A 13,032-nucleotide genomic window follows, 5' to 3' on the forward strand; every position below is an offset into this window, starting at 1 on the left:
AGCCCTTGCCCTAGAGGAGTTTGCAGTGTAGATGGAGACCACCTGACACCTCACCCAATCCCTGACAGCAATTCCAGGCCAACTTTCCTAAGTGCTATGGGAATTCAGACTAAGGGCCAGATCACAGTTGCCTGAGATTCCATTGTGATGTTAGAATTCACATTCTCATTCTTATTCAATAGAACTGACTCGTTCACCAGAGCACCTACTATGTTCCAGGTGGTATTATAAGAACTTGGGAGACATCACTAAGCAAAATAGAAAAATCTCTGACCTTATGGAACTGACATTCTAGTGGGGGCTTGGTTTTTCTCCTTGGGTACTGGGTTTGTTTTTCCATGATGAGCATATCCTATGATGCACTATAGCACTCAAGCAAGATGCCTGAAGCAAAGGAGGTGAGTCGCCATAACTGGGATAAAAAAACAGGTCAGGGAAGTAGGAGTTATTTTCTCTTATAATTTTAAATTTTGCCTTAAGCTCTTCTTTTGAAATGTTCTAGGCCAAAGTAATAATTCATGGATTCAGCACACTTTCCTTTGTTGAAAAGCACTGCTTGTTCCCCTTCAAAGCTATGTGAGAGGCTGTGTAGGAGAGAGTGGAGAGTAGGTAGCCTACTGGGCCTGCAGTTCACCATTTCAGCCCTGTAATTGACCAGCTGTGGGACCTCAGGTAAGCTGGCTAACCTCTCTCTTACCAATGGTAGATGAATATGAAAGCTCCAAATACTCTCACAAACATGGGAGATTATTAGCATACAAATTAATGTCTAGGTTTGTGGGTCTTAAGGCTTCAGTAGAGGTCATGGGCAAAGCTGCAAAGAGCATGGGAATTAAAATACATGCTCCAGGATAGGCAGTGTGTTGGCTTTTTATATGGATTAATTCATTTGATTCTCACACCAACCTCAAAAAGAAGGATTATTAGCCCTTGATAGATGAGATAACTGGGACTCAGAGAAGTTGTGGAGCCAGGATTCTAGATCAAAGCATTAAGTCTTTGCTTCTGTGCTCTTTCAACTTGGCCAGGCAGCTGCCCTTGCCCAGTAAATGGTACATCACAGTAAGTGTTTTATTAAAATGCCATTTCCCTGAAACAAAGAAATGATGGTATTAGGGGGAGGGCAAGGGAAACATTTTGAGAATATTTGAGTATATATGAGGACTATTTCTTCTTCAAATATCTATCTGGTATAAAACTACTATTCTGTTACTCTAATTATTTTTTGACTATAGGAGAGACTGCAACAGAAATTCCATTAGTGGATTTGAGATTGAGTTTAGAATATTTATTTAAGTAGAGCTAAGTGTGGCAATATCTGTCATATCTATTAGTTTGGAGAAATGAAGAAGCTTTTTTAGTTACAGATCCAGACACCAATGCTAATACCAAATATTACGGCCAGTGTTCTTCTGTCGCCATAGTTATTACAACTATGAGAGCCTCCCAAGTCATTTATTGATTCAACTCCCTTTTTGCTTTAATGTTGACACACTAGTTTGTATGAACAATGAGCACACTAGCTCAGAAGAGGACAACAAGAATTAGCGCAGATGGTTCTTCCCCTTGAGGGGGTGCTCTGTCAGTATGAACACGCCTTCATGGGCAGAAATTAGGAGCCCACTAGCTGTTAATGAAGAGTGCTTTGCTTTCCTTTCAGACAGCATAGTTTCCAAAGTTCCTCTTCTGCTTTAACGGCGTTGCCCTTTAGTGTGTGTTAACGTGTGGTTTGAAAGAAATACTCTTGTATATTAGCAATGTAAATATAAGTGATTAAATTAAATTACATTTATCAATAAAAATAGCTATTATTGATAGCCGAATGCATAAAGTATGCAGCATCAAATACAGATGAACTCACTGTTTGTCATGCTACTACAGGTACATGCTCTACAAACACACAAATTCTGATATTCTATGAAACATTATTAAATTCCAATTGAACATGATCATTCCAATCAAATAAGGGAAAAACTATAAAGTATTTGTAATCAAAGACCCTGTATTGTTGAGTATATTTCTGAAGGGGAGGGGTTTTATCTAGGATTGATATAAAGTGAATTATCTGCTTATGATTCTTCACTCTGATTATTGGAATAATATTCCCCAGACTAGCTCCTGGATCTGTGCATTTCAACCTTGTCTCTTCCATACCTGCATCATTTTGGTATTGTGTATATTAGGACACAATCTGACTTCTGCATCAGAACTCTGAGTGAGTGTGCACAGTAAGCAAAGGAGTATACCTGGGAGCCAGTCTCACACCAGGATGGCTAGTAAAACCAGAACCATTCATAACATAACTGTCAACCAATAAAATACATATCACTAAAGCTAAACTAAATTTGAGTACCCTCAACTCAACTTCCCCAAGCCACATCTCAAAAACATGTCTAGCTACTCCAACATCACCCAATACAAGGAGAACTGTAAAGAAATAAAGTCAGAGTGAGAAAAAAAAAAAAAGCAGTCCTAATCAACTTGATTAAATATATGACTTCTCAGCAAATTGTATAAAACTATATGACCACATGAGCACATTCCTAGGGCCCCTCCCAAGGCCCTGAAAAAAGCCTGAACTAGTGAGGGGCTCTAATTAGCTTAATGGTACATTTGCCTATGATTGTGATTATGTCTTGATTTATCTGACTGGCATTGTTTTTTAAATTATCTAAAAGTGTTCATCCTTATTTTTAGGTTAGCAACTGTGACCCTAGTAACTAGTAACAGTAACAAATGAAAGAAGATGCTCTTGTATGGCCAAAATGGTGAAACAGACCTACATGATTTTATGAAAAGTTTTCCTTGGCTTTGGTTCAAAGAGATTTTTCTTTCCTTGACACTAAAGTGGTAGTTTGGACTAGGCATATAGATATCATTCTATCTTTCTGGTTCTCCACTCAAATCACACTCATGTCTGCTACATTAAAATTAGCTTGTTAGGTTTTATTTCACCAAATTTATAAAGTAAACCACATATTGTTTTCTCTTTTGTAGATGCTGAAAGCAAAGTTCATTTGGGAAATGTTTGGCAATAGTTGATTTATCCTCAGGGTAACAATATTCTATAACTCCTTTGATCTTAAGGCTTCTGTGATGGAAATGCTTGGAGAAAGGGATTTTAAAGGGAGATTCTGAAGTCCTTGGGAAAGTCCACAAGTGGACGGGGCTTCATAGCCATGCCAACAAATGACATTGTCTAGGAAACAGTGAGTCATGGCATGCTGAGCTTAGAATGGAGCCAACAGAAGGAACCTGGCCTCGGACACAGGATCTTTTGGCTGCTGACCCAGAATGACTGTGAAAGACTAACACTGTTCAGCAGATTTTTCTTGAGTGTTTACTATGTGTGAGGTGCCTGGGATTCAGATTCAGCTACTATTGTTAAGAGGAAATCAACCAGGAAGTCAGTTAAGAAAAGGTACAGTGGGTTTTCAGGCTGCAAGGTACAGAAATGTTCCCAGGCATGGAGAACAAACCTTCAGATCTTAATCGGTACAGGGAGGTGGAGGGTGAAAGAATGCTCTTTCAGGAAGCGTTCAAGTAGGGGTGCTACTTGGATTGAATTTTAAAGAATGCATAGGTTATATGCAGGATCTATATATAGATAATAGCTTCCCTGAGCTCATGTTCAAAGGTTCAAGTATTTGGGGTCATTTCTTTGCAAGAAGAGTCACTCAGTGGCCTGAAAGTCCATGCAGCAACTTCCCTCATGAGAGCTGCTTCTGCAGCAGGCCCAGGGTTTCTAAAGGAGATGTAAACACTCTGTGGTTCTGAGAACGGTCACCTCTTCTTTTCACCCATCACTTTTGTCTTAAGAACTCTATGCTCAACCCTAATTCTCAGTGTCTATATCAATTCCCACCAAACAGATGCAAAGTCCTGTCCATTTGCTTCCATGAGCTCTGTACCTATCCGTGATATAATACTCTGCTGATACATTTTACTTGCCACTTCATATCCTCACTAGACTGAAAGACCTATAAGGGAAGAGATATCTTATTTATATAGCTTTCTTAAATATCTTTCCCATATATCCTATTTACTGTTGTACTTATAACTCCTACCACAGTGCTTGGTACATAGGATGTTGAAAAAGTATTTATGAAATTATGAATAACACTGATTCTATTAAATGACATTATTAAGTTAATGAACAAATAATTAAGTTTAGTAAAACATCAAAAGTTAAAGATATCAAAAACTAAACACTTATAGAATAAAAGTTTGCTTTTCTTGTCTAGTGAGCACATTAATACAGATTTTAACCCTCTTTTGTCCTCTCCTGACTCACACGAAAAAATATATAGGCCTCAGCTGTTCATTGGTGCTACATAAAAATAAAGTACTTATTAATTGTAATTACTGCAAAGGTTCTTCAACAGTGCACAGTATACCAGGAACTGAAACTTTTCTTATAAAACAAAATAAATAACAGTAGAAATAGAGCAAAAGCATTTCATTAAGTATTATGGACTGAATTGCATTTGCTGTAAATTCATGTGTTAAAGTCTGAACCCTCAGTACACCTCAGAATATGACTGTATTTAGAAATAGGGCCTTTAAAGAGGTAGTTAAGGTTAAATGAGGTCATGTGGATTGGTCTTAATCTAAGATGACTGGTGTCATTATAAGAAGAGGAGAAGACACCAGAGATGCATACGCACAGAGAAAAGATCATGTGAGCAGGGATCCCCAAACCCTGAGCCAAGAACTGATAGTGGTCCATGGCTTGTTAGGAACCACGCCACACAGCAGGAAGTGAGCCAAAGGCAAGGGAGCAAAGCTTCATCTGTATTTATAGCCGCTCCCCATTGCTCACATTACCTCCTGAGCTCTGCCTCCTGTCAGATCCGTGGTGGCATTAGATTCTCATAGGATCGCAAACCCTATTGTGAACTGCACATGAGCGGGATCCAGATTGCATGCTCCTTATGAGAATCTGATGCCTGACGATCTGAGGTGGAGCTAAGGTGGTGATGCTAGCTCTGAGGAGTGGTTGCAAACACAGATTAACATTAGCAGAGAGGTTTGACTGCCCAGAGACCATAATAAATCAGTGGCCTGCAGACTCATATCAAAACCCTGTCAGTGAGTGGCAGGTGATAATTCAGCTGCATCTGGTGGCTGGCTTAATAGTGGCAAGTGAGTTGATGTACTTCAACTATACAGCTGCATCTGATGGCAGGCTTTAAGTCAGAATCTGACACTTATTTTAGTCTATGTGTGTCCTGCCCATTATTTTATTTGCCACTTCCATCCGCAGCTCTTTCCTGCACTGCACACTTGTCTCAATCAGTTTTGGTAAGCCCACAAGCTAACCCTAGCCCAAATGAATAAAAACAATCATCAATGGAGAATTTCTTTGAAAAGGGAGAAAGACCCAATGATGAGACAGCAGAAGACTCTAAGACTGCCAACAAAAAGAAAGCTGCCTTTAAAAGAAAATACTGGCCAGGCGCAGTGGCTCATGCCTGTAATCCCAGCACTTTGGGAGGTCGAGGCGGGCGGATCACGAGGTCAGAAGATTGAGACCATCCTGGCTAACACGGTGAAACCCCATCTCTACTAAAAATACAAAAAATTAGCCGGGCGTGGTGGCGGGTGCCTGTAGTCCCAGCTACTTGGGAGGCTGAAGCAGGAGAATGGTGTGAACCTGAGAGGCAGAGCTTGCAGTGAGCCGAGATCATGCCACTGCATTCCAGCTTGGGCAACAGAGCGAGACTCCATCTCAAAAAAAAAAAAAAAAAAAAAATACCATGAGTCCTACTTAAATTAGAGGGTCATTGCACCAGATAATTCACATTCTCCAAGCCCTCTTTGTATAATATGTGGTGACTGGCTATCCAATGAAGCCATGAAACCTTCAAAACTGCTTCACTGCATGGAGACCAAGCACCCTGTGTTAAACAAGACTTTGGAGTTTTTCAAAAGAAAAAAAAAAAGCATGAACAAGAAGAAAAGAAGCAATTACTGAAGGCCACCATTTTATCAAATGTGTCTGTACTGACAGCATCATGTCATTCGTAGTGGCTAACCACATTGCTAAAGTTAAGAAGCCCTTTGCTGTTGGTGAAGAGTTGATTTTGCTTGCTGCTAAGGGCATATATCATGAACTTTTAGGAGAGGCTGCAGTTCAAAAGGTGGCATGTGTTTCTCATTTGGCTAGCACATAACTAGATGATTTGATGAAATAGCAGAGAATGTTGAGGCACAATTGCTACAGAAAGTTAATGAGCCACCGCAGTACATGATCCAGGTTGATGAGTCTACCAATGTTGGTAAGGCAACAATGCTTATTTTTGTGTAATATATTTTTCAGAAGATGCGCATGAGGATATGTTATGTGCACTTTTGTTGCCAACTAATACCATAGCTGCAGAACTATTCAAGTCCTTGAATGATTGCATATCAGGAAAACTCAATTGGTCATTTTGTGTCAGTATATGCATGGATGGACTGACTGCCATGACTGGACAGCTTTCTGGTTTCACTACTTGGGTCAATGAGGTCACTTCTGAATGTAACTCTTCACACTGTGTCATCCGTAGAGAAATGTCATCTAGCCAAAAAAGGTCACCTAAATTTAACAACATTTTGCAAGGTGTGATTAAAATTATTAACCACATTAAAGTGCCTGCCCTTAACTCATATCTGTTCACGCAGCTCTGCAAGGAGATGGACACAGAGCACACAGTCTTCTCTTATAGACATAAGCGAGATGGCTTTCTGAAGGTAGATCACTGGCCAGAGTGTTTGAGTTATGAGAGCCACTCCAGAGATTTCTTTTAGAAAAAGAGGCACCACTGGCAGCACATTTCAGTGACACAGAATAGGTAAAAAACGTGCTTGCTTGTGTGACATATTCAACCTGTTCAGGGAACTCAGTCTTTCACTTCAGAGGAGAATGACAGCTGTGTTCAAGTTGGCAGATAGAGGGGCTGCATTCAAAGCCAAAGTGGAATTATGGGGGCAACAAGTGAACAGTGAGATTTTTGACATATTCCAAAATTAGCAAAGATTTTGAAAAAGACTGAGCCATGGCCTTCTTCCTCCCAGCTAGTGCATAATCACCTATCTCAGTTTTCAAACGAGTTTAAGCATTATTTTCTAACTACAAAAGACCCTCGAACTGGGAAAGAATGAATCTGTGACCCATTTGTGAATAAGCCAAGTGAACTGACTTTGTCCGTGCTAGAAGAGGATCAACTGCTTGAGATGGCAAATGGCAATGGCCTTAAAAGTATGTTTGAGACAACTTCAAATCTCCACACATTATGGATTAAAGTCAAGGTGGAATATCCTGAGATTGCCACAAAAGTACTGAAAATCCTGCTTCCATTTCCAATATCCTATCTTTGTGAAGCAGGGTTTTCTGCAGTGACAGCAACCAAAATGAGATTATGGAGTAGACTGGACATAAGCAATATACTTCAGGTGTCACTGCCTCCCATCACCCGCACATGGGACTATCTAGTTGCAGGAAAACAAGCTCAGGGCTCCCACTGATTCTAAATTATGGTGAGTTGTATAATTATTTAATTATATATTACAATGTAATAATAACAGAAATAAAGTATACAATAAATGTAAATGCACTTGAATTATCCCTAAAGCATCCCCTTATCCCAATTCACAGAAAAATAGTCTTCTATGAAATTGGTCCCTGGTGCCAAAAAGGTTGCGGACCATTGCATGTGAGGACACAATGAGAAGGCAACTATCTTCAAGCCAAGGAGAGAGTCCTCAGAAAAAAATCAAACCTGTTGAAACCTTGATCTTGGACTTCCAGCCTCTAGAACTGTGAGAAAATAAATTCCTGTTGTGTAAGCCACCCAGTCCATGGCATTTTGTTATGGCAGCCATAGCAAACTAATATATTCAGCAATTCTTTTTTTTTTTCTAGGACATAAACATATTTTAATGTCCTACTTCCTGGGGAGAAATCCTTTTAATTATTTTTGTGTATTTGGAAATAGGGGTTGTATTCCAAATTGTAGTCTACCATAAAGAACTAACTGAGGCTGGGTAATTTATAAGGAAAAGAAGTTTAATTGACTCACAGTTCTGCAGGCTGTACAGGAAGCATGGCTGGAAAGCCACAGGAAACTTATAATCATGGTAGAAGGTGAAGGGGAAACAGGCACATCTTCACATGGTGACAGGAGAGAGAGAGAGTGAATGGGGAAGTGCCACACATTTTTACACCATCAGATCTCATGATAATTCACTATCATGAGAAGAGCAAGGGGGAAATCCATCCCCATGATTTAATCACCTCACTCCAGGTACCTCCCTCAACACTGAAAATTACAATTCAGCATGGGATTTGGGTGAGGACACAGAGCCAAACCATAACAGGGATATATTACAATAAAATGTACTGAGAGGTATACAACAGCATCCTGGAATATTGGTGCCAAGAATGGACCTAATCATAAGGAAACATCAGATGAATTCGAATTGAGGAATTGTTCCAGAATAAAGAAGACTAAAGCAACATGACAACTAAATGCAATACTTGAACCTGCACTGGATCCTGAAACAGTTTTATCTATCTATCCATCCATTCATCCACCCATCATGGCAAAGGATATTATTGGGATAATTGTCATAATTTGAATAAAATCTATAGATTAGGTATTAGCATTGCATCACCATTAATTTCCTAGTTTTGATAGTTGTATTCTGCTTTTATAAGAGAATTTTCTTGTTCTTAGGAAATACTGGATAATCTGGGCAAAAAAAATTCTGGAATTCATTAGACTCTTCTTTCAACTTTTCCATGTTAAGTTTTAAGTTTATTTCGAAGTATAAATGCTACAAAATTAGGAATTCAAATAAAAATAATCAAATTAAGAGGTGTGTACATTTAACAAAATAGTTATACTAAATCAGGTTAAATTTTAAGCATGCTGAAAATTTGCTGAGACCTGGGAGTGTTTGTTTCTGTCAGGGTTAGTTTCAAAGTGCATAGTGGCATATTGAATTTTGTGTAATTTCCAGTAACATAGTGCAAGGATGAGTATCCACACACATTTAGTGTTGCAATAATATAAAAAGCCTCAGGAGCACTCCAGCCAGCACAACAAGTCCCCAGGGACAGCTAAGCACTCCAGTGTCTAGGGGCTGTGGGAAACTGGAAAGAAACAATCCAGTGTAAATATGACTTCCAAGCTGGCTGTTGCTCTACTGCTCTCTTGGCAGTTGCATGCTTTCTGTAGCACTGTGTGAAGGTAGGCTCATCTTTCTAATCAATAGTTTTCTTTTGTCTAAGTATGATTCTCCGAAAGCAAGGCTATCCAAAATGCTTTGAGATTTGCTTATTAAAACAAAAAAAATCCCCATTTGCATTCACTTGATGTTGTCATGAGTACAAAATAAGTTTTGTGGGCCTTAGACATTTTTACCTTTGTGGGACTCTTGAGCCATCATGATATCAATACTTAAATTTTTTTTTTATGTAACTTAGGGGATTTTTATGGGCCCTAAAAATTTCTTTATTTCTGTTGTGAGAAATAATAACACTTTCGTAGACTCTAAAGCTTCATGTTTTTCTTCCGACTTTAAAGGTAATTAAAACAATTTCATGGGCTTCTAAAATTATTGTGGGCCCTAGGCACTATGCCTACTGTCCCTAATGCATCAGTCAGCTGTAATTTGCATTAAATTTGGAATTATTTAGGTTCTATCTCTATACCTCTCAGAAAAGTGTAATATTTGCATTGATGTAGACATTTAGTTGCTAAAATTCACAACTTGTCCTATAACACATATTATATATCACTATATATACATATATTGATTTATAATTTATATTATATTCCATTGGGGACCACAGTTGGTTAATATTGCCTATTAAAATTGAACTAGGTAACCACGTATTTTTACTCAGTGTTCTACTGACAAAGGCTTAGACAGTAATCATTTTCTGCCTGCTTTGAAAACTTCTGATGGGCCCTAGACCATCTTAAGATCCTGCTGTATAACAAATAGTGTGTTTTTAGCATGTGTTTTCTGTATTTGCTTTTTTGTTTTATCAGCATTAAAAGTTTTTTTTTTTTTTTAAATACAAGACATCTCTGTAAAATAGTCATGTTTCTGTTCATTCTTTCTGAAGGTGATATATCTGTTGATAAGATCATTGTTTATCTCCTATAAATAGCATTATAGCATCATGAAGAATACTGCAAAATCAAATAGAAGAATGGCCATATGGATATAAAATATTAATTTTAATAAATTTATAGTTTTATGTATTTATATATACTTATATATTAGTTTTTATATTGATATTCAAAATAGTGAGAATCATTTTGAAAGAAAGGAAATTAATTTCAAGGGTTGGTCTAAAATTAGTCTTTCTATTTGTAGCAACCTGTTTCATTAAGACATTTCCCATGGTCCTAAAAATCATCATATTCAAATTTAAATGGTATCTAGCAGAGTTGTGCCCTTTGATGAAAGCAGTCCTTACTTCCTTGCTATGTTCACTGCTTCCATTGTGCCAAGTATTAGTACAGTACCACAATGCCGGTGCATGAGGACACATTTTATACCTTTGCATATCAAATTTATTAAAGAACTCAGAATTATTCAGAGTGGATTATATTATAAAAATTAAGAAATCATGTAAGTACTTTCAAAAGTTCTTAGTTATTTTGCTTCTGTACATGTAGACTGTTTAGGTGCTGGGAGTACAATAGTAAACAGAACAGCAAAAAAAAAAAAAAAAATTCTGCCTTTACAAATAACATGGTACTGACATCTGGTTAGTTTTAGCTATTGTGTCTCCCTTGCTTCTGAATTCCAGAGCAATACTTTCATTTTTTTATATAAGCAAATTCTAAAACACATTGTGGGGAGGTAGATAATCTGACATTTGCAGAGTTAAAGTAATTAGAGAAGCACAAGAAAGTTTCTAACATGATAATTAAATTTGAAATAGGAATTAGCATGAGTGAAGCAACTCCAGGTACATGTTGATTAACCCAAGTAATATGACTCTAGGTATCCTGGGAATTCCTTTCACTGTGAAAGCTGGATTCAGTGGCCTTTGGAAAAGTAAGTGGGGTTCCTGCAGCTCCCAGAAAATTGTGAAAAAATCCTGTTAGGATCATTTCCATTTACCACTGAGCCAAATGACCATGATTTCCAATTGCAAAGGGATAAGTAATTTACCTAAGTAGTCTTTTTCTCTCTTTAGTGTGAAGCTTATTCATGAAGAGACCTCTGCCTGAACATACAGCAAATGTAAGAAGGTTGTGCAGATAGTCTGAAGGTGAGTTAATTTTTCCCAATTTCTCAAATTTCTCAAATTTCATTTGTCATGAAACTAATAGGAAAGATTCACAAATGTCAGTTTAAGAGTTTTACCTAATGGAATCTCACTTTTATTTATTTTTTTGCTTCTATTTAAAAGCTTTTTTCTCAATGATAGAAAAAATACTCACGATAGTAATTTGCTTTTTTAATAATTGAAAATGTAGAGCAATATAGCAAACCTCAAAGAGTATTGATTTCTCAAAACAAAAGCATAACAAAATTTGTTTATTCTCTTTTAATTTATGGTTTTAAAAATTTTACTTGTATTTAGAAATAAGGAAAAATGAATAAGAAAAAATGAAAGAGCATTATTCCATGGTTTCCAAGAATTTCTTATTAAATATGTTAACAAAACTTGAAGTGAATAAAAGTTAGAGCTATAGCCTATGCTATTGGATACCCACCCATATCATCTGATCTTCACCACTTCAATGCTCACTGTTTTGTCTTCCAAGGGCTTTCTCTGGTTACCAGCGTCCACTACACTAGCAAGGCCCAGGTTGGAAATATTGGAAAATTAATGGCCTTGGGCGCAGTCTTTAACTAATGACTCACTAAAGCAGTGTACTGTAAGTCCTCACTTAACCTCATCAATAGATTCTTGGAAACTGTGACTTTAAATGAAATGGATAGCAAAACAGATTTTATTATAAACTAATTGGTAGAAATAATAGTTAAGTTTCTAAGGCATATTTCTGGCCACAAAACATCATCAAACTTCTAAATAAAGATCAAAATAATTCTAATATTAAACACTGAAATGTATGTGAACTATATATACATTTCAGAAAGATTAATAAAAACAAGATAATTACTCAATTTTTGGTGAATCTGTGAGTGACAAAGGTCATAGTAGTGGTGGGTGATGTGGGGAGGGATGCTTACTCCTTATCCTAGTGAGGAGTAAACATGAGTCTTCCAATATCCACACCTTGCTGTCCACCATCAAACCTCTTAAAATATCTAGTTTTGTTTCTAATGTCACACTTTTTCTCTGGTGTGTGTGTGTGGCCATAGACATAAGAGGCGGATAGTGCAGCTTTAAAGTTTATTACAACAAAGTTAAGTCAGGGAATGAATATGTAAGAAGCACCCCTTACCAGTATATAATTCAAAAACAAACATAACAAATATGGTGTCCTCCCTGAGCTCATACTATATCTTTTATTGTATGTACTTGTATGATTATTGTATGCTTTTTTTTATTTTTTCATTAATACATAATAGATGTACATATTTTGGGGATACATGTGATAATCTGATACATTCATGATATGGTTTGGCTGTTTCCCCATCCAAATCTCATCTTGAATTTCAGTTCCCATAATCCCCAGGTGTCGAGGGAGGGACCCGGTGGGAGGTAATTGAATCATGGGGGCGATTTCCCCTATGTTGTTCTCCTGATAGTGAATGAGTTCTCATGAGGTCTGATGGTTTTACAAGAGGCTTCCCCTTTGACTTGGCACTCATTCTCTGTCCTGCTGCTCTGTGAAGAGATGCATTCTGCCATGATTGTAAGTTTCCTGAGGCCTCCCTTGGCCCTGCCGAACTGTGAGTCAATTATGCCTCTTTTCTTTATAAATTACCCAGTTTGGGGCAGTTTTTTATAGCAGTGTGAGACTGAATTAATACAATCAAATCAGGGTAATTGGGATGTACATCACCTTAAATACTTTTCTTTGTGCTAGGAACATTTGAATTGTTCTC

General features: G+C 37.5%; 1 protein-coding gene across 4 annotated transcripts in view; it reads left to right on the top strand.

Annotated features, from left to right (window-relative positions):
- Positions 1-200: 200 nt before the first annotated feature.
- Positions 201-13,032, top strand: part of MTHFD2L (methylenetetrahydrofolate dehydrogenase (NADP+ dependent) 2 like) — a 186,497-nt gene continuing 173,665 nt past the window's right edge. For 2 of the 4 annotated variants that reach the window (XM_054484934.2, XM_054484936.2), the window contains exons 1-2: positions 9,107-9,236; positions 11,207-11,281. The gene's annotated coding sequence lies outside the window, so the exon portion shown is untranslated. Of the gene's footprint in view, positions 399-9,106; positions 9,237-11,045; positions 11,065-11,206; positions 11,282-13,032 lie in introns of those variants that run through there. The other 2 variants (XM_054484935.2, XM_054484937.2) reach the window with 2 other exon arrangements.

Source organism: Pongo pygmaeus, chromosome 3, assembly GCF_028885625.2.
Source record: "Pongo pygmaeus isolate AG05252 chromosome 3, NHGRI_mPonPyg2-v2.0_pri, whole genome shotgun sequence".
Lineage (NCBI taxonomy): Eukaryota > Metazoa > Chordata > Mammalia > Primates > Hominidae > Pongo > Pongo pygmaeus.